Source organism: Bos indicus, chromosome 17 (genome assembly GCF_029378745.1).
Source record: "Bos indicus isolate NIAB-ARS_2022 breed Sahiwal x Tharparkar chromosome 17, NIAB-ARS_B.indTharparkar_mat_pri_1.0, whole genome shotgun sequence".
NCBI lineage: Eukaryota > Metazoa > Chordata > Mammalia > Artiodactyla > Bovidae > Bos > Bos indicus.
In genome coordinates, this window is record NC_091776.1 from 46,186,526 (window position 1) to 46,211,656 (window position 25,131).

The 25,131-nt window shown below is 50.4% G+C and overlaps 1 protein-coding gene across 3 annotated transcripts in view; it reads right to left on the reverse strand.

Moving 5' to 3' along the window:
* ADGRD1 (adhesion G protein-coupled receptor D1) overlaps window positions 1-25,131 on the reverse strand; it is a 176,729-nt gene that overhangs the window by 77,649 nt on the left and 73,949 nt on the right. The window lies entirely within an intron of this gene.

Below are 25,131 nucleotides of genomic sequence, written 5' to 3' on the forward strand. Positions count from 1 at the left end.
GAACAGTCTAAGAACTCTCTTTAGTGTGCACTGTGAGACATTCCTGTTAATCGTCTTTGCTTCCCACTTTCCTGTTTGCTATTCTATTTTGCTGGCTCATATATTATATATGAAAGTGACACTGAAAGTGGCTCAGTCGTGTCTGACTCTTTGTGACCCCATGGACTATACAGTCCGTGAAATTCTCCAAGCCAGAATACTGGAGTGGGTAGCCTTTCCCTTCTCCAGGGGATCTTCCCAATCCAGGGATTGAACCCAGGTCTCCCGCATTGCAGGCGGATTCTTTACCAGTTGAGCCACAAGGGAAACCCAGGAATACTGGAGTGGGTAGCCTATCCCTTCTCCAGGGAAGCTTCCTGACCCAGGAATTGAACCAGGATCTCCTGCATTGCAGGCGGATTCTTTACCAACTGAGCTATCAGGGAAGCCATACAGTTTAACCCAAATTTCCCCAGGCCTTAAACTCACACACGTAAAAACATTCTTTTCTTAAAGCAAGAGAGAATGCATAAAACCTTTCCCTTGAAGTTCTCTTCCCATATACTAAAAGCCTACCTTTGAAAAGGGTAAAACCATGACTCTCAAACAGATAAACTGGGTTGGCCAAAAAGCCCATTTGAGTTTTTCCATATGATGTTGTAGAATTAAAATGAATTATTGTCGTTTAGTGGCTAAGTCATGTCCAACTCTGCAACCCCATGGACTGTAGCCCACCGGGCTCCTCTGTCCATGGGATTTCCCAGGCAAGAATGCTGGGGTGGGTGGCCATTTCCTCCTCAAGGGGATCTTCCAGACCCAAGGATCCAACCTGAGTCTCCTGCACGGTCAGGCGTATTCTTTACCATCTGAGCCAGCAGAGAAGCCATATAAAATGAATATCTATAAACTATATTATCTAACTCATTAATGAATGAAGCAATCATTAAATGTTAGTATCACTTCAAAGGAAAATTCAAAGAATCATGCATCTATGAGACCATCAGGAACACTCAAATAAATTTACTTAATAGATACAAAACTGGCAAAACGGTGTTGCAATCCACAGGGATATGAATCATCTCGCTGACACTCCGTCTCTGCCAGACAACATTTGCATTTCAATGGGAAGAATTAAAGATTTCAATGTGAACAGTTCACAGAAAATGATTTTGTAAGCCAGATCCCGAAGGTCCTAAAATATGAACACGACCAATTACTTGTGAAATGAACACCTGTTATTCTCATGGTATAAAAGCCATTTGAGATTTTTTTTTTCCAAACCACCATGTTTGCTTCAACACAAGGCTCTTACTTAAAGATAAACCTCTTCCTGATCTGGCATAGTACTTTGCTAGAATTTAGCAGCATTGGATCAAGAAGCATTTCCAAGAAAAAAAAAAAAACACTTCTCATTTGTCGTGATGTAAATACGACAAAAAGGAAGATGCAAATGTGAGTGCACAGGACAACGAAAGAAAAAGCCAACAGACGGCAGCGAGGAGGGGATCCGGCCGGTGAACACTCCTGGTTCTGCCATGACAGCGGCGGTGCCATGAGGAATGTCAGAAAGGCAAATGCAAGAAACACTGGAAATGATGTTTTGGAAAACCCACACCCTACAGGGGAGGTCTCAGTGCCTGGATCTGAGAGAGAACAGGCCCAGGCTCTGTGCATGTGAGGGGACCCTGCGGCTGGCGGAATATCCCCCAAGTGAGTTCTGTGCTGTGAACAAGGGCTGAGATGCCTGGGGCGCAGGTCCTGAACGCACTGCGCAGGGAGCGCTCAGTCCACCACAGGATCAGCCGGTCCGGTGGGTGATGTCACAACTGTCCTTCACCCCTCCAGAGGCTCCTATGATCCCCTAAAGAGTTCATGAAACCGTCTTCCTGACTCGATTCCATAAAGCCACCAAGAAAGGATAGCACCCTCGATTCCCATTACTCTGGATGCTCGGAATCTGCCCTCACACCTCTCGGTTTCCCCTGACTTCACTCTAGTGGGTCTCTCCTCACTCTCCCTTTCTCTCGACAGCTCCACGTGACTTGGGTCTAAGCTAATCCATGCACCTTCACCTCCTGATCATTCACTGAAAGAGAAGTCCGTCGGCCCCTGGAGGAGGAAAGCCCTGGAAGCGTCGCTGGCTATTCTGTGACGGTGAACAGGAGCAGTCACTCCGCCTCCACAAAGACCAGTGCTCCTGCCCCAAGCAGAAGTTGTGCTGAGTCCAGGCGCAGACGAGAGAGATGAATGAGGAGTGACTACAACGGTCAGTGGAGTGGCAGGAGGCTAGGCAGGAGCACCCCCAGAACAGCTCAGGACCCCAGCCCTTCCAGAGCTGAACTCAGTGCAGGCTCTCGGGCCCTCCTGCAGCTGCAGCCCCACCTGTCTTCCTCCAGCCCTTAAGCCGGCTTCTGGGATGAGACTCAGAGTAGCCAGAGACGGAATGTGAGCACCTGGGTGGAGGTGGCCACCTCCAGAGGGCATCACTTACAGGCAAAGCTTTTCCACCATGTGGTGTGGGCAGTGACCTCCCTCAGCTCTGCTCCTGGGACCCCCCTCCCCTCCCGACACTTTGTCTTTCTTGGTCTTACCAACAGACCCCAGGAGTCATCTGGAAATTCTCAGATCAGTACTCACCAGGTCGGGCTACAAAAGATGAGATTTCTGCAGAAATGTGAGGAAGAGGAGAACTCAGTGTGAACCATTTAATTAAAAACTGCTGGGTGAGATATGGGTTTGGAAACATACTTTGAAACAAGCCTGAGTCCCTTCTCAGGTGAGTATTTCATTTCATTGTCCCAGGCATCCTGGAAAAGGGAAGCCCTTCTCTTCCCTTACATATTATTTACTCGCTAAGTCATGTCCGACTCTTTTGCGAACCCAAGGACTATAGCCTGCCAGGCTTCTCTGTCCATGGGATTTCCCAGGCAAGAATACTGGAGTGGGTTGTCATTTCTTTCTCCAGAGGATCTTCCTGACCCAGTGATCAAACCCATGTCTCCTGCATTGCCAGGTGGATTCTTTCCCACTGAGCCACCAGGGGAGTGCCTTCCTTTAAATAGCTCCTTATTAGTGAAGAAAGGTTAAGAAGCTTTAGAAATTCAGACATTTACTGCTGTCCCAAAGATCTTACACTCCAGACAAGTCTATGTCGTTACTCAGATTTCCCAGTCTGTTTCAACAGAGGATTCTCGATGGAAATTTATCATTTAAATACAAACACCCAAGTTCTGTGTCAAATCAAATTGTAGAAAAGACAGTGAAGTATGCCAGCAGCCTTTGTTGGAATCTATTGAAAGAGACAATGAATTCTCATTTCCTGGGGTGTATCGGCAGAATCTTCAATGTTACACTGGTACGGCCTCACCAAGAAGACCGCGTCCTTGTTCCTCCAGCTAAACACAGATGGTGAACATCAGAAGTGGAGGACCATAGGAGTGGTTCACAGCATCTGGAAATCTGGACTAGAAAATCCAACTCAAACTGTAGTTGGAGCAACCCCAGAACACCTGGCTGCCCAGTTCACAGCACTTCCTGCCACAAACGCAGCCAGTGAGTTTTGAGAACTGCATTGATGATAATGATGTGGTGATGGTGGTGATGATGGTGATAATTCTTGTGGAAAAGACAAGAGGTCTGCTGTTCTATTGCATAACGGGCCACCAGCAGCCACAAGTGCAGTGCTGTCCCAGACGTTGTTTTCATCGTTTACTCCCTAAGTCTTGTCTGACTGTTTTGTGACTCCATGGATTGCAGCACACCAGACTCCTCTGTCCATGGGATTTCCCAGGCAAGAGCACTGGAGTGGGTTGCCATTTCCTTCTCCAGGGGATCTTCCTGACTCAGGGATCCAACCCGAATCTCCTGCACTGGCAGGCAGATTCTTTACCACTGAGGCAACTGGGAGTTGCTAAATTCCCAGCTTTCTGCACAAATTCTTGGAACCTCGTAGATCCAATACACACTCCAAATACCTTGCAAATGAAGCATCTTTGCCTAGTTTCACAGGGATGAGACAGAGCTGAAGCAGTGGGTGGATGCCTTGCTGCACCACCCAGGGTAACCTCATAAGCCCTGACTTACTTCAGGCTTCAAGTGCTGGCTCTGGTCTCCTCCTGGTGCACCTCCCACTGCTCAACCTCCCCCAGCTCCACCTCCCCAGACACCTCTCCTTCGGGTGACAGACTTTCAGTCTCACCACCAGCCCCAAGTAGAGATGTAGCCAGTCCTTGGTGAGGGGCTCACATCTTGCTCTCATCCAACAGAGCTGGGTACCAGACTCACCTTCACTCACAGGTGTCCTCAGGGGTGACCCTGGTACACACCCAACCCACAAAGCATGTGTCCTCCACATGTTATGCCATCTGGTCAGCCTCACGGTTATGCCATGTGGTCAGAAGGAAGGGCAAACATCCCTACTCAGCTGCCACCAGAAGCCAGCTCAGTTGACCCCTCGAGGAGCACCTGATCATTTTGCAGGGGGTGCGTGGATGAAGGCTATGTCTTGGTTACATTTGCATCTAACACAGAAAATACTATGATGAGCGTTTCATTCCCAGCATTTTGGACCACGAAGAGAAGAGCAGATGTGCAGGTTAAAGAAAAGCGTATGAAGGCAGACAAGTGTGTGGGGTGCAGACATGCAAAACCACAAGGGTGGACTGGAAGTGAACGAGCGATGCTGAGAGTGGGCCTCAGGGCGCCCTCCTGAGAGCCACTGACTCACCAGGCAGCCCTGCCACACCTGCTTCACACCTGGGGCTCACATAGCCCTCATGCCTGTCTGCAGACAGCATAACGGCTTCCATTAGACACAGGGGGAAACTGAGAACAGAGACCTCTAGCAACCAGCTCAAGGTTACAGAGTAACCTATGACAGAGCTGGGACTTCAACATGGGGGTTAGCTTCAGAGCCTGCACTCAGCCGATGGGGAAAGCAGTGGCCTGGTTTAGCCCCATGGAGGATCTAGAGGAGGACAAGGCAGCCAGCCTCCCCACTGCGCTCTGAGCACCAGGACTCTTGGCAGAATGAAGTGCAGGAGAGGGGGCAAGTGGAAGACAAGGTCTGGGTCCCCTCACAATTTCGGGGAGAAGAGAAGGCAGGTCCTGCTGCCCAGGCCCTGGACTACAGACCTGGTTCTGGATGCCCTTGAATTCAGGTTTGTCCCGTGCTGTGAAGAAGAGCCATACCAACATCTGAAAGTGATTTCATCCTCCCCACAAACGAGGACAAGAACCTTTGATGTGAGCTACAAAAAGTTCCTGGATCAGCAACCTATTATCATTGTGGAGTGAGTCACTGATCTGAGCATCAGCTGGGATGCCTGGAATGCCTCCACCCTACAAGTTCAAGGAGCCCAAAGCACGGGCATCTCTCTCCCGGGCTGCACCCCAAGCACTCTCCCATCCCATCGCTTCCCGGAGGTCGGGAGCTCAAACCCAGGAGACTCGGGTGAGCCCCAGGCACATCTGGGCTGCACCAGAACTACAGCTGGACTCCGAGCCCAGAGGATGGGTGGCCGTGCCTTCCCAGCCAGCTGCAGGACAGTTGAGGGAAACGCCCTCCCCAAGGAGGGGAGACTCCCAGATAATAGGGACTCCCCACCCAGGGTCATCTCTGCCCCCATGCAGTCTTAGAAAGGTCACTGGCCTTGGACTGACCCTGCGTTCACAGACTCCCTCTCAGCAAACAGGATACACAACCCTGAGTACCAGGTGGGGAGCAAGACAGAGGTCTGTGACAGACGGACATCTGTTCTCTATTGTGCAGGGAAAGGATCTCTGACCACCAACAGTGACCACACGTCCCTCCTGTGAAGCTGGCCCCGTGACTAAATGCTGATGGGTGGACACACTGCATCGAGATGTCAGGAGCCTCCTGCTGAGGAGCTGATGGAGCCCCCAGCCCCAAATCTCCCCCCACACCGATGTGTGATGTGGGGATGACAAGTGGAGCACCACCCCCTGAGAAAGAAACAGCCCGCTGTTCAAGCCACTATCATGGGAGGTGGTGAGGATTTTTGAGGATGCCATGTTGCTGCTGCTGCTGCTGCTAAATCGCTTCAGTCGTGTCCGACTCTGTGTGACCCCATAGACAGAAGCCAAAACTTCTTGTACTGATTCATTGCCTGCTATGAAGCACGGAAGTGGGGGGTGATGCATGGCATCACCCAGAAAGTGGCGGGAATGCCCCTCCCGCTGATGCCAGCCTCTGTCCGCAAAGACGAGAATTCCCACCCTGACTCAGCAGAAGGACACAGTTGGTGATGAAGGCAGTGCTGACCATTTCCACATCTCACAGCTGAAATCCCCTCTGCCTCTGCCCCTTCTCTTATCAGGGCTGCTGACCAGACCCCAATCATCTCAGCTTCCATCCCAGCAGCCGACCAGGGGTGGCAGAGCTGGAGAGGGTCCCCGGAAGACCCTTCACCCAATGAACAAGGTGTGGGTGCGAGGGCTAGGCAGTGGTGAGGGGGCTCACGGGAACCATCAGCGCCTCCTGGCTGTGGGTCTCTTGCCTTTCATGCCCCCACCCACCGCTGGGGAGCAAATGGGAACAGGTACAGTCACCTCCTGGGCATGAGAGCACGTGGCTGATACCCACATGGGTCTCCTCCAGGAGTGTCACCTGTAACCCTAGTGTTACTTGCACACTTGACTGCAGAAAGTGACACACCCGCCCTGAGGTGACCGTGCACTGACATACCCATGCTGTGCTGTGTCCACACAGGCTGTGGGGCAGCACAGGACCAGCACTGGGCTCATTCAGCCATCTTTCCTCCAGAGGGTCCAAACACTTAGGCCCCTTCCTGTTCTGCCTGTTCTCAGAGATGGGTCCTGACCCACCTAGCACAGCACACCTGCTCCATCATCTCCTTCCCAGAGTCGTGGAAGTGAATGAAAACAGACGGGAGTGGTTTATATAACAGCAAAGAACTCAGATGGTAAAGAATCTGCCTGTAGTGCAGGAGATGCAGGTTTGATCCCCGGGTCAGGAAGATTCCCTGGAGGAGGACATGGCAACCCATTCCAGTATTCTTGCCTGGAGAATCCCAAGGACAGAGGAGCCTGGCAGGCTACATTCCATGGGGTCTCAAGAATCGGACATGACTTAATGACAAACAACAACAAAGAATTAATACCATCCTGGCTGCTTCTAGGGATGCTAAGGCCTCAGTTGACCCCTGTGCGCCTCTGTCCCCACCCCAGGCCTCCCCCAACTCCACACTTCGCTGGGCTTTGGGTAGACTCAGGAGACCTGGAGGCCCCCAGCTGAGAGCAAGAATAACAAAACCACCTTCCCAGGGAGACAGGCAGTGACAGGTAAGAGAACTGAAGTGCAGGTGGGCCAATGGGAGGAGACACCTCCACCCCCCAACTCTCCCTAACCCACCCCCTCCACGTAAGGAGCCAGAGGCCACTCAGCTCAGACAACTGTCATAACCAAGGGAGGCGCCCCTCCGCCCCGAACTCTGAGTTTTCCCCAACAGGGTCTGTGACCGGAACTTACATGAAACTGACCAGTTTTTAAATGTCCCCAACTAAACCAAATTATCCATCTGACTGGAAGCCATCATGTCAAACTGTGGCCTGAATCCTGCCCCCAACTCGCTTGGAAGAAACGCAAACTCCAGAGCTCGTGCTGCAGAACCGAACACGTGCTCAGGACGTAGTTCACCCACATTCCGTCCTCCTGCTCACTTAGGTCACCCCATAAACAAGGAGCTGTCACCCCAGAGGCCCCTCAGACAGCACGAGGTTGGGGGACATCCCTTATACATGGCAGGTATTTCCTTCAAAAACAAAACGTCTTCAGTTTGGAAAGTGATTAATGGGAACTTTTTTTTTTTGGCCAACAGAAAATATATGAAGTCAAAAACTACGATGCACTTTTTTCTTCAACCTACACATCCATCATTCATTCAACAAACATTTATTAGATGTCTGCTATGAGATAAGACACAGCAGTGAGCAAAATGTCTATTTCCCACCTCCATGGAATTATTTTTCTAATGCAGGGAGACAAGATAAATGTATGAAATACATAATATTTAGACTCTGTTATGTGCTATGGAGAAAAGTAAAACAGAACTTGGGAATTGGAAGGGCGGGAATGCAAGGGTTAGCTGCCAATGTTTGAAAATAAGGCGATTCCACACAAGCCTCTGGCCTTGCAGCCCCTTGCAGCTGTGACCTCAGACAGGCCGTGTCCTCTGAGTCACCTCCCCATTTGTCATCCCATGCCTGTTAGGGGTTCTGGCCCCTGACACTGGCCTGGAAAGCCTCTGTCTGCTGGGTTGCCCTTTGCTGGGCACATACTCCCACCCCCAGCAGCTTCCTCAGCCTCGCACCCTAGCTGGCGTGTCCTCACCTCCCCTTACATCCTTGACTTCATCACTCAGTTCATAGCCTGGGGCTCAGGTCTCCCACCAGCCCCAAGGAGAAGAGCTGTTTCCAGAATCCAGGTTGATGAGCCAAGAGGGTAACCTGTCTGCCTCCTGCCCCGCCCTGGTCTGGTCCCCTCTGAGCAAGACAGAACTGCGGGAGGAGCCAAGGGCCAGAAAGAGGACTTGTGGGTGACACTTCAGGCTGCCCTGGGGCCTCAGAGGTGGAGTGCAGCGTGCACAGCCCACTCTCTAAGAAGTCCGGGCCCTGGGGGCTCTCACATGAGGGAGAACAGACAGATCCCTAATTCAGCCCAAGGCTGCATTCTCAAACTCACCCCCACAGGGATCAGCGCCCCCGACTTCGTATGCGGCATGAAGTCCCTGCTCCCCGCTCCCCCTCCCGGTAACTGCACATGGAACCCCCACCCAGAACACAGGAGGGCGGTCCCGGGAATGGCCACCCTGCTGACCGAGGTCATAACTCAGGTGTCCACAGGGGAGGCCAGTGGGACAAGGCAGCCACCACTCAGCTGTCACTCAGCCCCGCCATCCCGCCAGGCAGCAGGACCTGCTCGGGTTTCTGGAGAGGACCTGGAAGTTAAGATGTTAAGGTTAAAAATCCCCTGATTTTGATACTGGCAATGGTTTCAAAACTGTTTGAAACAGGGCCCTCTTCCATGGGCTGAAGGTGGTCCGAGGGCCACCACTGTGCAAGCTCAGAGCCAAGTGTGAACACAACTTTGCAGGTTCACGGGGACATTTGCCTGTGATGGGTCCTGCCAACTGCTCCACAAGGCTGGAGCAGACATCACTACTGTGGTCCCTGCAGTGCGGACAACAAACTCCCACAGGTGCACAATTTACCCTAAATCACACCGTTTGCCCCAAATCCAGGGGTACATCAGGAACTGGCCAGAGCTGTGCGAGCCCCCAGTCAGCCCACAGCTTCCCGAGGGGCCGGTCATCTGCCATGGACACTGCAAGGTGATGTCAGGTCCACACAGGGAAGAGAAATGTCAGCATTTTCTATTTAATGGTAATATATCTCCAGGTATATTTGAAAAATGTTGGCCAAGCACAAGATGTCATAGATGCTAGTGATTAAGATTTTACCCTCATCTTAAGAAATAACGTAAACCTATTTTACTAAGTAACTGAAATATACATAACCACACATCAAATCCATGATTCACAAGCAGGTTCTTTTTAATGAGTGTCAGCTCCTTCTGAATGAGGGGGCGGAAGCAGAGGAGAAGAAGGGGGAGGAGAGGGAGGGAGGAGGAGGAAGGGGAAGGAGGGAGAGGACGATGGGGAGGGGGAGAGGAGAGACAGGATATAGGGGGAGAAGGAGTGGGAGGGGAAGAAGAGAAGATAAAGGAGGAAGGGGGAGGAGGGGGATGAGAAGGCAGGAGAGGAGGGACAGCGGCAGGAGGAGAAGGAGGGGAACAGAAGGGAGGGGAGGAGGGAAGAAGGGGAGGGTGGAAGGAAGGAGGGGGAGGGGAGAACTAGGAGGCAGCGACAAAGCCCTTCTCCACTCTGGCTGCACATGTCTCCCGATGTGCGTGCTCAGTCGCTCAGTCATGTCCGACCCTTTGCTACTCCATGGGCTAGGGCCCGCCAGGCTCCTCTGTCCATGGGATTCTCCAGGCGAGAATACTGGAGCATGTTGCCATGCCCTCCTCCAAGGGATCTTCCCGACCCTGGGGTCAAACCGAGGTCTCTCACCTTGCGGGTGGATTCTTTATTGTCTGAGCCACCAGGGAAGACCCACGTCTCATGGTCAACAGTTCCGAGTCCTGTTAGAGGGACAACAAACCCCATCCATCTCTTCCAGAGCCTGGGAAACCCACGGAGCCACAACAGACCCCTCACCCCAGTGGAGAGAGTCACTTCAGGGGTCTCACATGAGTTTCTGCAGGACCAGGGGGGTGATGCCCAGAGCAGTCCAGTCTCTCTGCAGGGGGTGGGCCTCTGCAGGGACCCGGAGCCCAGGGGAGAAAACGGACAGAAACCCAGATTTTTCATGAGAAATCTCCAATCTTAAAGTGTTTGCAATGAATTCACTATTTTAAAGCAGGAAGCCTCTCCAGACGCAGGGCAGAGCTGACCTTCGCCAGGTGGACGCTCCTCCTCACGCTGAGATGTCGCCACCCTGCTGTCAGTGGGGGTGTGCCTGGGGATGGCTCCCTCCTGATAAACACAAAGCCAGCCCCTCAAGTCTCCTGTGCCCAACTCTTCTCCAGGCACCTCTGCAGGGGTGACGCTTGTTTCCCTGCTTCATTGCTTTTCCGCTGTCTCTGAGCGGCTTCTGTGGGCCCTGAGCAGCACTAGTCGCGATCCTCCAGGTGATGCCCATGCAGTCCCAACCCGGGAACCTGTGTGTATGCATGGCTCCCACCCCCTCCCCATGTCCCTGGTCCTGAGACCAGAGCAGTTGTGTTCCCTGTGAGGATCCTGCTGGGATGGGAGCTTAGATGAGGCCCCGGAAGAGCTGTACCCTCCACTGACCGCCCCCCGCCTCCGCCCACTGTCCTTGTGGAGGAGAAGGCAGTGGATCCCCGGATCAGCCAGCAGCCTCTCTCTGGGGCTCCCCTAGGGGAACCTGTTCTGTCCAGCCCCAGACATAGGCCTCTCTCTCACACGTGCATCCTTATGAATTTTGTCTCAAGGTCCCTAACAAGAGGTCAGTGGCTCCTCCTCCCCCCCGAGGACTGGGGTGCTCCCTGCCCCTCCCCCATATGAGGGCCCAGAGGTGCATCCACCCCCCTCACACACTCAGCCTGCACCTGTTCTTCTTATTTGAGTGCTGTACACAGTGAAGGGGAAGATCCCCTGGAGAAGGAAATGGCAACCCACTCCAGCATTCTTGCCTGGAGAATCCCATGGACAGAGGAGCCTGGTGGGCTACAGTCCATAGGGTCGCAAAGAGTCAAACACGACTGAAGTGAGTTAGCATGCACGCATGCCCGTGAAAAATCAGTGAAAAATCAGGTTTTATGCAAAAGCAGCTTCTCTGGGAAAATCTACAGGGCAAGGAGACAGGATGTGTGCCCCACTGCTGCTGCCCCATCAGTGGGGTGGGGGGGTCCCTAGTCATGCCCAGTTTTCTCCCAACTCCAAGGTCAAGGGTCCGTCCCAGGCATGGTTGCCGGGGCCACTGCTCTTGTCACAGAGTTAGAGGAAGGTGGCCCCTCCATTATGTCTGACTCTAACCAGGCAGAGGCAACTCTCACAGGTTGGGGGAGAGGTGTGAGTGTCCATGTGTCTTACCACTGGACCTGGGGCTGGCCAGGTGAGCATCAGTTCACTACATTTGCCCAGGATCCCAGTACCAATCCCCTGGCTGTCTGGCCTCAGTAGGGGAGGAGAGAGGGTGTGCTCTCAGGAAGACAGTGGGGTGGGCTCATCCCTCTGGGAGGAGCTCCAGCCAGCCCCCAGCTCAGGGGAGGGCTCAGGAGCCACTACTGCTATTGGCGTCATGATCACAGTGGAGGGTGGTGGGCAGACAGGGGCTACACAGAGGTGATGTCCATCCTCCTGGGAAACCAGGCTCACCCCTGGAGGGACCTGAGCTGACCAGCTCCCCTTCCACCTCCATCTGACTTGGTGTCATCAGAGCATCCTTAATCCCCTCAGGACAGAAAGGAGTCACCGCCCCTGCAGAGCCCCAGCCCTCCTCGCCTGCTCTGGAATTCCTTATCCATGCCCCACCAAGTCCGAGCCCACTGAGTCCCTTCCCCCTATCTTCACTGGAGAGCCCCTCTCCTGGCTGTGTTTCCACCGTCCCAGAGCAAACTATCTGTGAGCAACACGAGGGAAGTGCAGTCCTGCAGCTGGCCCATCCCTGCCTCCAGGCGTGTTTTACATGGCCTGAACGGTGTTCCAAAATTTTGGAAAATTTCTCATTAAAAATTCCAGATTCACTTGAAAAACTAGATTTGTCAAGTCCAGTTTGGAAAATACATACACTCTCCAACAAACACAACCCTCACTTGGAGATACCAAATAAAACTGCAAAGATGCTGCCTGGGCTGAGCTGGGGACCCATTCAGTTGGCAGGGAGGTGGGGTTGGCCCAGGTGCTGGGTCACCGAGCCCCCAGCAGTGGTGGGAACATGTGTATGGATGGTGCAAACAAGCTCCCACCCGGGCAGGCTGGACACAGGAGCAGCTTCATGCTTCCCTGACATGGATTTGTTTTCAAAGCTTTGCTTATGTTTTTTTTTTTAGAGTAGATAAACAAGAAGGAGATTAAGAGCACTTAATAGTGTCATAATTTTTCTCTCTATTGGTTTTGATGTGAATGAATCTCCAAGCAATCATCTTGCCTTTTATAAATATAATGGAAATAATTAACTGAGAGCACAAAAACTTCTCCATATTGTAATTCCCGCAATATAAAATGCATGCGTGTGTGTAAGGTATTAATAAGTCCATATCACTCCAATTAAGTGATGGACCATGGCAGCGTTTTTATGTTCAGATCTTTAAACAACTAAACATCATGTTTTGGGCCCAGCTATTAACATCACAGCAACAACTTAATGTAGAAAAGCTAAGTCTTGAGTGGTGTATTTGTCTTGTTCACGGCATAAAACACGGACCAAGTTCAAAGATGTTGACTGAAGTTTACATTTATTCCACAGAGAATCCAGGCTGCATTTTAAGGCAGAGCTTGGATGGCTACAGACCTGGATTCAATCTCCGTAGCTAACACTTCCCAGCTGGATCACCAGGAGAAAGTCATCCCATTTTTCCAAGCTCAGTGTCCTTGTCATCAAAAGATCCTACTATGGCACCACGTGCTGCACACAGCATGACATGTAAAAATGCACGAGACAATTTAGGGGAAAAGACAAGCATTCATCAAATGACTGCATGATGAGTGTGAGTACCACCAGGGAACGGGCCACAGCAGTGACTCCCACCTGGTCCAGGTGGGTCAGGGAAGGAAGGCCTCTCAGAACATGACAACACAGCCGATCTAAGCCGTGGGCAGATGTAGCACGTGCCAAGACCCTGTGGCTAAGGCAGAGAGGGGGCAGGAGGCTGGCACAGAATGAGGCTGAGAGAAAAGACAAAAATTTGCAGACTTAGAACTTATTCAAAATGCAAAGAAGGTGGGAAAGGCTTTTAAGCACAGAAGTCACATGATGCGATGGACACCTCAAAGACAGTCGTCCCTCAGTATCGGCAGGGGACTGGCTCATGCACGCCCTTCAAACACCAAAATCTGCTTGAGTCACTTATTTAAAATGGTGTAATATTTGCACGTAAGCTATACACGCACTCCAACACACTTCAAATCATCTCTAGAATGCTTAAAACATCTGTTGTTGTTGTCATTTAGTTGCCAAGTCATAGCCAACTCTTTTGTGAATCCATGGATGGTAACCTACCAGGCTCCTCTGTCCATGGGATTTCCCAGGCAAGATTACTGGAGTGGGTAGCCGTGCCCTTCGCCAGGGCCTCCTCCCGACCCAGGGACTGAACCTGCATCCCCTGCATCACCAGGTGTGTTCTTTACCACTGAGCCACCAGGGAGGCCCATTGGAACACCTAATACAATGCAAATACTGCATAATTCATCGCAAACTCCATATAAATGCTATGCAAACGGTTGCCAGCACACAATATGCTCAAGTTTTACCTTTTGGACCTTTCTGGAATTTGCTTTTCTAATATTCTTGATCCAAGATTGGTTGAACCCACGGGTATGGAGGACTGAGTAATACACTCAGTATTCTGTGTGTAGAGGGGACAAGTCTGGCAGTGGGTAGATAGTCATGCAGTTGAAGGGGAGATGACAGTCTTGGGCAAGGACCGTGGAGACCAGACAGGAATGGATTTGGGACACAAGCTGGGAACCCAGCCAGTAGGCTGGTCTTGTTTGCTCCTGCTCAGAGCCGTCCCTGTGGTGGGGCCAGCAGAGGGCAGGCTCTGTCCTGGCAAGTACATGCTCAGTCCCTCAGTCATGTCTGACTCTTTGTGACCCCACAGACCATAGCCCACCAGGCTCCTCTGTCCATGGGAATCTCCAGGCAAGAATAGCAGAGCGGGTTGCCGTGTCCTCCAGGGGATCTTCCCAACCCAGGGATGGAACTTGTGTCTCCTGCATCTCCTACACTGCAGGCAGGGATGCCCCAGGTCATCAACACACCCAGAACTTTCTTCAGCACTGGGTGACTCCGTGTGTGTCCCCAGCCCTCACCCACTTCACTGAGGCCCCAACTTGACTTAGCTGTCACCCCCACACACACCCTTGTCCAAGCAGATGCAGCATCCATGGAAACACCACTGGGCATCATGCAGCTGGGCCAGCCCCTGGCTAGGTTCATGTCCCTTCCCCTTCTGTGGTCACCCCCACCCACAGTCTGTGCTCCCCATGTCAGGCAGAGTGGCAGCCCCAAGCCCCCATCACCCCAACTCCTGTTAGCTAGAGAAAAGGAGTGCTCACTCCCTTTCGCATCAAAGAAGTGCCTGTCTAGATCCCTCATCAGGGCACACACTGCTGGCTCAGCCCAGCCACACGTAAGAATTCCATGTATCCAGGCTAACCTCGAAAGAGAAAAGATCAATAATCCAATACCGCACACCCACCCCCGCCCCAGTGGGGAAGAGAACACCACGTTCAGGCAAGTCTGTGCTGCACATCTGCACCCCCCAGAGCCCACAGAGGAGCAGAGCATGGACGTGGCTCTAAAGCATGTTTGTTGAATGAACGAAGGAGTGTCTGCATTGCCAGCTTGCAGGATTCCCATCCGACACGAAGGCAGCCGAGGACACGGCCAGCTCTGGAAACCTCTGCTTCCTCAGACTCCTCCCCACCACCACCAGCCCCAACCCCTGCCACTGCTGCTCCAAACCACAGCCCAACCCCATCTGGATGAGCTCAGAGGGGACCCACCCAAACGCCGGCTCTCGAACAAAACAGAAAACAGCATCGCCAGCTCGGCTCCTGCATGGCTGAGTGATAAATGCAGGCAAATCTCACCACGTTTCGCTGCACAAACCACAGGTGGTGGCTTAGTCGCTAAGTCCTGTCTGACTCTTTCAGCCTCATGGACTGTAGCCCACTAGGTTCTTCTGTCCACTGAATTCCCCAGGCAAGAATACTGGAGTGGGTTGTCATTTCCTTCTCCAGGGGATCTTCCCGACCCAGAGATTGAACCCTCATCTCCAGCACTGCCAGCAGCCTCTTTACCACTGAGCCACCAGGGGAGGAACCACAGACTCATCAAGAATTTCAGAAATGAGTATTAATGACAGTTTTATTTAATTGGGGAGGAGAGTGATCAGACTAATGAAGTGGCTGTGGGGACAGTCTCGGTATTTCTCCAACAAACATAACCGCCTCGGGACAGGGAGGGGAGGAAGGAGAGAGATCACTGGTGAAAACCCACCAAGCTTTACCAGAGCTGCAGGGTCAGTGCCCTGTGCTGCCTCCCTGGAGGAAAACAGAGGGATTTGTTGTTGGAACTTCCACATGTACCTCATAAGCTACCTGGCTGCCACTGCGCATCATAAAAGTCACAGGATGATGGCTGGAAGCTTCAACCGAGGCATCAGATTATTTCCAGGAAAACAAACTGAGTTGTGAAACCTACCACAAAGCTGAACTTTCAGTGTCAGAATCCGTTAGATGACTCCTCCATGGGGAGGGTCTAAATGGAATTATAAGAGCGTTGGTCACTCAGTCGTGTCAGAACATTTGTGACCCTATGACCTGTAGCCTGCCAGGCTCCTCTGTCCAAAGTTGAACAATAAAGGGTGGATTTATGAGACTGTCTCTAAAGAGAAGAACTCATGAATTCGATCAGGACCCCAGGCAGGAGGGCTGCTCCAGCCAGCCTGGTAGCGGCAACCCAGTGGCAGAGGGCAGGGATGGAGCTGATAAGACCCCTGCAGGTGACAGCTTGTGAGCTGGTGTTGATTCCTTGGGCTAAGCTCTCGTGGCTGTGTCTGAAGGGCTCAGGGCTGCACCTGGACAGAAACATCACCTCTTCTCTCTGAGGGTCAAGGGGGTATGAATCATGGGGCTTCCCTGGTGATCCAGTGGTTAAGATTCCATCCACACTGCCAATGCACCGGGCACAGGCTTGATCCCTGGTCAGGGAACCAAGATCCCATATGACATGGCATAGCCCATAAAGGGCAGTGGTGGGGATGGGGCTGTCAGAATCTGCACCAGGAAAGAGGCCAGCTGGATTATCTCAAAGGCATCCTGCCCACGTGGCCTTTCACAGAGGAGTCACTTGAACAGCAGGTCAACACCCCGAATGTGGGAGGTGGGGGATGACAACATCTTGTAGATTTTTGAGCAATAGCAAAAGCCATGGGGCTTCCCACATGGCACCACTGGTAAAGAACCCATCTGCCAATGCAGGAGAGATATAAGAGATCTGGGTTCAATCCCTGGGTCTGGAAGATCCCCTGGAGGAAGGCATGGCAACCCACTCCAGTATTCTTGCCTGGAGAATCCCATGGACAGAGAAGCCTGGCAGGCTACAGTCCATGGGGTCTCACAGAGTCGGACACTATTGAAGGGACTTAGCACACATGCACAAAAGCAACCCCACTATTTGGAACACAGAGCTGGTCCCTGGAGGGAAGGTAGGTCACTTTGCCTAAGGAGCCAGAGGTCTCTGGGGACACAGGGAGTTGGCACCCCCATCGTGAGCTGCAAAGTCTCAGAGCTCTCTACAGTAGACCTGGGTGGTCCAGTCAAGGTCAGTGGCAGAGAAAGGAAGTGTGGCCTAGAAGCATCCCTGCCTTGACGGAGGGGATGTCTAGGTTGAAACCCCTGAAGCCAATGACCTATGGAAGACAAGGACTAAATTAAGGGTGGAGGGCTGGTGTTTGCTAAGACCCAACCTTTTGGGAAAGAGCATGAGAATGAATGAGAAATAACAGGATAATAAATCTGAGGGTTGGGAACATGGAAGCTGGAGTCGGGTAAAGGGATGATCAATTGAAAAGAACATATGTGTGATGTGACTGCATGGTGTCTTGAGTTGTGAACAAGTCATGCCACTAATGGGCCAATATGTAGATGCATCCAGCCAGAGTTTCCATCAATCCCACAAAATCCACCAGGACCCATGGACTCAGATCCTGGAAGATAGTAAGCCAGGCCTGAAGGGAGAGAATAAGATGATAACCCAGGGTTTTAGCTGAGCTGGGCAAACACCTGCCACTCACTCCTCCCCCACCCAAGCTGGCTCTGCTCTCAAAGGCCTCAGCCCAGTGATCTGCGGGGAGGGAAGTGGGCAGGCCCAGGAGAAAGAACTGGAAAGACACGAACCAGCTGGAGGCACTGAATCTCAGCAGTTTTCTCAGGAAAAGCCATAAAACTAAACACAGAGAGTTCAAACAGGCCTTTCCATCCATGTTTAACTAGAACTGCAGGCAGTGAGGACCAAAGCTTTGCCTAGTCCTTATTCCCAGGGCGTCTGTGTAGTGATTTCAAAAACACAGAATGAGAAGCAGTATCTCCTCTGCCCAGGTGTAGCCAGAATGCCCCACGGGAAGATGCTACGTGGTTAAGATTCACTTAGAGATGAGAGGAGCCTGGTACCCATGGTCTCTCCAGGACCACACTGTCAGCACACAACAGATGTTCTGTGTTCAGCAAACTGGCTAGTTAAGTGATGGGCTTCTACACGCATCACTTATGTAGAATGAGTGGTCCAATTCCAATGTAGGATTACTGGTCTTCTGTTTCTTTTCAGTGTGATTGGGACACACAGCAGGCGATACACGCTAAATTATCCAGCATTCACGTCTGGCCACAAAACAAGCGGGAGAGCACTGTTCCATGGAAGGGGGAGGACCACGGTTCCTAGGGAAGCAGGCTGACATCCTGCATCCTAGCCCTGAGGCACAACTGAGCAGGCTCCTCTGTGGAGGAGAGACAAGGTGTGCTGAGCATGTATCTGCCTCTATGACCCATTACACTAATCAGAATGAAAGGTCTGGGCACAGAAATCTCACAGCTTAGAGAAGTCTGCCCACCCCAGAATGATGGATGTCAACTCAGCAACCTGGTCACCCTCCCTGAGTGTTTCAGTAGCCCTACTGAATTACTAGACTCGTAAACTACACTTTGTGGTAGACAAGACAATGCCCCCTCCCCCAAAGAGATCATATTCCAATCCCCAGAATCTGGGAATGCTATTTTACAGGGGAAGGGGCCTTGCAAGTGGTGTGTGCTCAGTCACTCAGTCGTGTCTGATTCTTTGTGACCCCATGGACTGCAGTCCATCCAGCTCCTCTGTCCATGGGATTCTCCAGGCACTAATACTGGAGTGGATTGCCATTTCCTCCTCCAGGGGATCTTCCCAACCCAGGGATTGAACCCAGGTCTCCTGCATTGAAGGCAGGTTCTTTACCACCTGAGCTATCAGGGAAGTCCTTTGCAAGTGAGGTTAAGTTAAAATTCTTGAGATGGGGAGGTTATCCTAGATGTTCTGTAAGGACCTGGCATGATCCCCAGGGTCCTTATAAGAGGGAAGGAGGAGGGGCAGAGACAGAGGAGACATGACGACGGAAGCCGAGGTCAAAGAGAGAGGTTTGAACATGCCGTGCTGCTAGTTCTGGAAGCAGAAGGGAGAGATGAGCCAAAGAATGCCAGGGTCTCTAGAAGCTGCAAGGAAACAGAGCTCCCCTGGAGCCTCCAGAAGGAATGCAGACCTGTTGGCATCTTGATTTCAGTCCAAGGGGATCAATATTAGAGTATAAGATGATAAAGTGTGCATGTATTTCATTTGTCTATTTTTTTTATTGAAGAATGATTGCTTTACAATGTTGTGATATTAAACAGTTTCTGCCTTACAACAGAGTGCATCAACTATATGTAGACATATATCCCCTCCCTCTTGGACCTCCCTCCCACCCCTCTATCTCACCTGTCTAGGTCATCACAGGGCACCAAGCTGAGCTCCGTGTGCTACAAGCAGCTTCCCACTAGCTGTCTATTTCACACACCGTAGTGTATACATGTCAGCGCTCCCCTCTCAATTTGCCCCACCCTCTCCTCCCCGCCCGCTGCGTCCCTACATCTGTGTCTCTATTCTCGCCCTGCAAACAGGTTTATCTGCATGGATAAAGCAGATGTGGCACATAAATACCATGGAATATTAACTCAGACTTAAAAAGAAACAAAACGGAGTCATTCGTAGAGCTGTGGATGGACCTAGCGTCTGTCATATAGAAGAAGTAAGTCAGAAAGAGAAAAACAAATACTGTACATTAGGTTGTGCAGTTTTCAACCACTAGTTTTGTGGTGTTTTGTTACATCAGCAGTAGGAAACTAAACACATCCTTCTTCTGGAGAAAACAGTGGGTACATTTGAGGATTTAAAAATGTTTAACTTGCACGTGGCCAAAATAGTCAAAATGAAACATAACAGACAACGAGTTAACACTGTGAGAGGCTGACAGCCTTTAGAAGTCAATAAGGAAACAAAGAATATAAGCAATAAAAATGCAAATCGCTGATTCAATAGGACCAGGTGTCTGGCCTCACTCATAATCAAAGAAATGCAAATAAAAATACAACAAGAACAGCATGAGACTTCTTGCCATGAGAATTTGCAATCATGTGGGGAAATAGGTGCCTCTTCTGGACAATACAAATTGTTACAAGGTTTCTGAAGGGCGTTTTGTATACCAAATGTGTGTGTTAATGTGTATCAAATGTTAAAATGTGTATCAGGCCAAAAGTTGTCAACGCAGCCTTAGAAGAACCAAGCTGGGGGCCCTGAGCCCATCTCAGGATCTCTCAGGAATCTGCAGCAGTTAGGAGAGCGAGGTATTGGCACAGAATACACAGTGAAGTAGGGGCACAGTCCGGAAACAGAACTGCATGTAACAGTGAACCGATTTATGACAAAGGTGACACCGCAGTGTAAAAAACAGGGGGGGGGCGCATAGCTTTTCAACAACTAGAGCGAGGTAAATTAGATAGCCACCTGGGAAAAATAAATCTTGACCTCTCCTTCATAGCACACAGAAACCATTACAGAAGGACTAGATGTAAAGGTGAGAGAGAAAACAATAGAACTTTCACGTAGCTCAGAGAACTATCTTCATGACCTTGGGTGAGGCGACATTCCTTGACCAGGACACAAAAAGCATGAAGCGTAAAAGGAGAGTTTGATGACGTCAACCACACTAAAACTTCAAACTCCAGTTCACCAGGAGACAGCTTAAGAGTAAAAGGGCAAGATCCAGTCGGAAAAGATATCTGCAGTTCATATATTCAACGAATATCTCATACTCAAAATGTATAAAGAACACCTAAAATAATCACAAGGGGGACAAAGCAGACCTCCAATAGAAAAATAGGCAAAAGACTTGAATAATATGGACAAAATAAAGCATAGCACTATGGTCAATAAGTGTATAAAAAGGTGATTGACTGCATTAATCATTGTGCCTGTGCATGTGTGTGTGTGTGCATGTGTGTGTGTACGTGCGTGCCCGCTCAGTCACATGGCACTTTGCAACCCCATGGACTGTAGTCTGACAGGTTCCTCTGTCCATGGGGATTCTCCAGGCAAGAATACTAGAGTGGGTCACCATTTCCTTCTCCAGGAGATCTTCCCAACCCAGGAATTAGTCATTAGGGGACAGTAAATAAAGACCAAAATGAGACACTGTTAACCAACAGAATAGTTAACCTGGAAACAGCAGACAATGCCAAGTGCTGGCAGCTGGAATTCTCACACTGATGGGAGAGTGGAAACCAGCAATCCACTTTGGGGAACTGGTTTGGCATTTGCCTATTCAAGGAACATATGCACACCCTATGACCTAGCAGTTCCTCTCCTAAGCTTGTGCCAGGCAGAAATGTCTGTATACAGTCACCAAATGGCCCAGACATCTTTAAGCAGCACTAGTTGTAATATCGCAAATGGTCTGATGGGGAAATCCCTGAGGGGTGCTCTGGGATGCTGGTCATGCTCAGTTTTTTGATGGGAGGAGATGATTTCATGAGTGTGTTTGCTCTGCCAGTGTCACACTGCACACATCTGTGTGTGCTTTTCTGTAAGTCCATTATTACTTGAGTAAGACATCTGCTTTTCAAACCGGGAGGCAATGAGAAGTTTGCTCTGAATAATCTGAACTCCCAGCTTTCACATTTGGATTCCTTGATTCTATTTGCTCCCTTGGGAAGGAAATGGAGATCTAGCTCAAACATCCCAAAAGAAATTTTCAAAGAAGAGTAATGAGTAGACATTAAGCAGGGCAATTTTACTTGTTAAGAACTTATCCTAAAGAGATAACTGAACTAGAGCACAGAAGGCCCATTATAGAGTTGTTTATAATCATGAACACATGCAATGAACTAAATAGACAACAGTGGAAGACAACATGGCTATCATGCAGCCATGAAAATGATTAATGTATCGCTATTGGCATGAAAACAAACATTCAAAAGTGGACACCACAACCCAAGCACGGCCTCATGACAGGAAGCTGTGTGCAGAGCAAAAACGTTTACCCAGAAGCTCCTGCAGGAAGCTCATTCATATTGGTGTTCATACTGGGGGACTTTCAAATGATACTGAGCTATGTGTGGGTGTGTGCATGTATGTGTATGTGTGTGCACATGTGTGTCTACATGCTTGCACGTGTATGTGTGCAGACACGTGTGGGTACATGTGTGTTTTTTAATAGCCATGTGTAGGCACCATGGTGTGCAAGGCAGTCTGCAGACCAGGAATAACCTAGATCCCTAGTGCACCAAAAAATGACCCTAGGAAGAAAATAAAACTTTTGTTTCATGCCAAATAAAACTATTTTCTCCTCCACAATAAACCCTAGAGAAATAACAGCTGCATGCCATGACCCCAGCCAGGAGAGTTCATTCCTTACAATAATATCAGCCCACTTCTGTGCCTCTCTCTTCAATCTTGTTCTGAATATTAAAATTTAAGAAGCATAGAAAAGCAACTATTTTTAATAGTACAAAGTGGGAAATGACCAAATCCATTCATCATGGAGAAATAAACTGGGTGGACTATTACACCACCCTGAGAACAACCTGGCCATTGCTGCTGCTGCAACAACACACCAGGGAGTCTCTGGGGGTCTCTGGCACTATCTGGAGATGTATTTGGTTGTCACTACTTGGGGGAGGCGGTTACTGGCATTGCATGGGTAGAGGCCAGGGAAGCTGCTCAGGTGCACGTGATGCCTCACTTCAATAGTTCTGCACACAAGAAGCCCTGTCTGACACACATCTCATCAAAGTGATGCTGACCATCTCAAGTGCCCAAGCACATCTGAGCCACGGTTCTGTGCGGTGGGGACATTAATGCCGGAGCTCGGTGTCCCTCGGGACCCACCTGGAGTCCATCCCCAGAGGTTCTTGATTCAAATGCCCTGGCTGATGAGACACATATGTCGACTCTGGTCAAGGTGCCCCCAAGACTCTTCAGGGAGGAAATCTGTCCTGCTCAGATGGGAAAGCTTAGTAAAACTGGGGGACACGGGGACAGGCTGAGGCGATGACTGAGTCCTCTGTCCTCTCACAGTGCCCAGGGTCAGAGGCCAAGCTGGGCTCACAAATGCCCTGATCCAACTTGCCCTCTGCACCCTGACATTCAGACTAACTGACGGTACCTGAGGAACCTGGAAGTGGACTGAATGGCATGGTTATGTGTCCCGGAAACAGACCTGGGCCCCTGGTGGGTCACCCTCTTGCATGCCTGGGCTTAACTAAGTGTCCTCTACAAGACCCCTAGGACAGGCCTGTGGCCACTGTCCCTTGGAGACCCCGTGGAGCCCCTGATCTGTGTCAGGAAAAGATGCCAGCCACATCAGACTTGTCCCTGCTGCTGCAATAAAGCACAGCAGCTCCAAGCCACGTGTCTCTCAGTGATGATGGGGACAGTCCCCCAGCCCCCACGTTTCCACTGAGCCCCGCTCACCCCCACTTTGCCCGCTAGCACGGGCCTCCACAAAAAAATTTCCCATCGGACAAATCATTTTAACTTAAAAAAGCATGCCTCCAAAAACATCCTCAGAAATGTAAAAGCAACCTTCAAAAGAAAAACCTCCAAAACCCTGGAGAACGCTTGGCTGAGACAAGCCTCAATTATCGTCCTCGGTTGGTTTGATAAAAATTCCTCTCCGCCTCGCCTCTGGATGACAGTCTTCACTCAGAAAACTTTCTTTTTTAAAAATAACTACAGTAACCCACTATTAAAATGGGGATTGCATTTTAATCCACCCTTTCTTTTTCTCTGGTTTCCAAACTGGCACCTTCCTGATTTCAGAGAAGGAAAAAAAAAAATGTAAACCTCTACAAAATGTCCAGCAGCTGCAGCAAGTCCAGCAGAAGCTGGAATTCAAGCTCCACCAAGAAAGAGAACATGTATTTTTGGAGGATTAAGTCCCCCACCATCTCACTCCCTTAATGCACACCACTTTCTGAACCAATCCAGTGACAAGAAGGTGTCAAGAACCAGGGAGAGACAGTGTCACCGGGAGCCCCTGACCAGAGCCTTCTAGAATAAAGGGATGCTTATCCAAACATCTCTCCTTAGCTGCTGGAGTCTGGAAGGGTGGTGTTCTTAAAGAAAAAAAAAAAAAAATGTTTTCAAAAAGCACAGCAACACTCAGCTGTATCTGGTGTTGTTTCTCCAGCCACACCTGAAGGCCAGTGGCTTTTTGTTGGTTTTTTAATTAGAGGATAATTACTTTACAATATTGTGATGGGTCTGGCCAAACATCTACATGAATCGGCATTAGGTACACATATGTCCCCTCCCTCTCAAATCCCCCTCCCACCTCCTTCCCCATCATACCCCTCTAGGTTGTCACAAAGCCCTGGCTTTGGGTTCCCTGCATCATACATAGAACACCCTTTGAAGCCAACCCCCATCTCCCTCCAGCCAGGCCCCGGGTTACACAGCACAGCTCAGGCAGAGCTGTCTGCACCTGCTTCCCACCCACACCTTCCGGAGCCTCTGTGCTGGAGGGCAGGAACACTCTATCTCTATGGGGCGGCTAGTTCCAGGCTCTGCTGCTCCCCACACTGCTATTCATCTGGGTCATGTGGGTGATAACCGGAGTGAGATATTTAATCTGTGAGACCTATTCTATATCACCTGTGGTTGACAGCTCATAATGCTGCATTTTCTGAAATTAATTAAACACAGACATGCAGATCACCAGAGCAGCCAGGAAGAAGGAATCTGGCCAGCAGCATGCATTCTCAAAGTGACTTCATGTGTAGAGACTGAGCTCTTCCCATTGTCTCTGTTATTTGTCACTCCACTGCCCCAGAACAGCCAGAGGCCATGACAGGGGAGGGAGGGGAGCAGCCTGGGGTCTATTTGCAAGTAGACACACACTTTCCCAACAGCCTAGAATAGAGGCGGTACCTCTCACAACAGGAAAATGCACAAGGTCTTTCCCTCTAACAAACCGCTTACAAAATACTGGAAACAACTCAAATGCCCATATGCAAGACAGGAGTTGATAGGCACAGGACGGTTGAATAAAGCCACACAACAGAGTACTACGCAGTGGAAAGAAAAAAAAAGACGTGGACAATCTCCATGAACTGGTTTAGAGTTATTTCCAGGGTAAACTGTGAAGTGAAAAAGCGATCTAGTGGTTAAGAACCTGCCTGCCAATGCAGGGAACACAGGTTCAATCCCTGGTCCGGGAACTAACAGTCCACATGCCGCAGAGCAACTAAGCCCTTGTGTCACAACTACTGAAGCCAGCACGTCCTAGAGCCTGCGCTC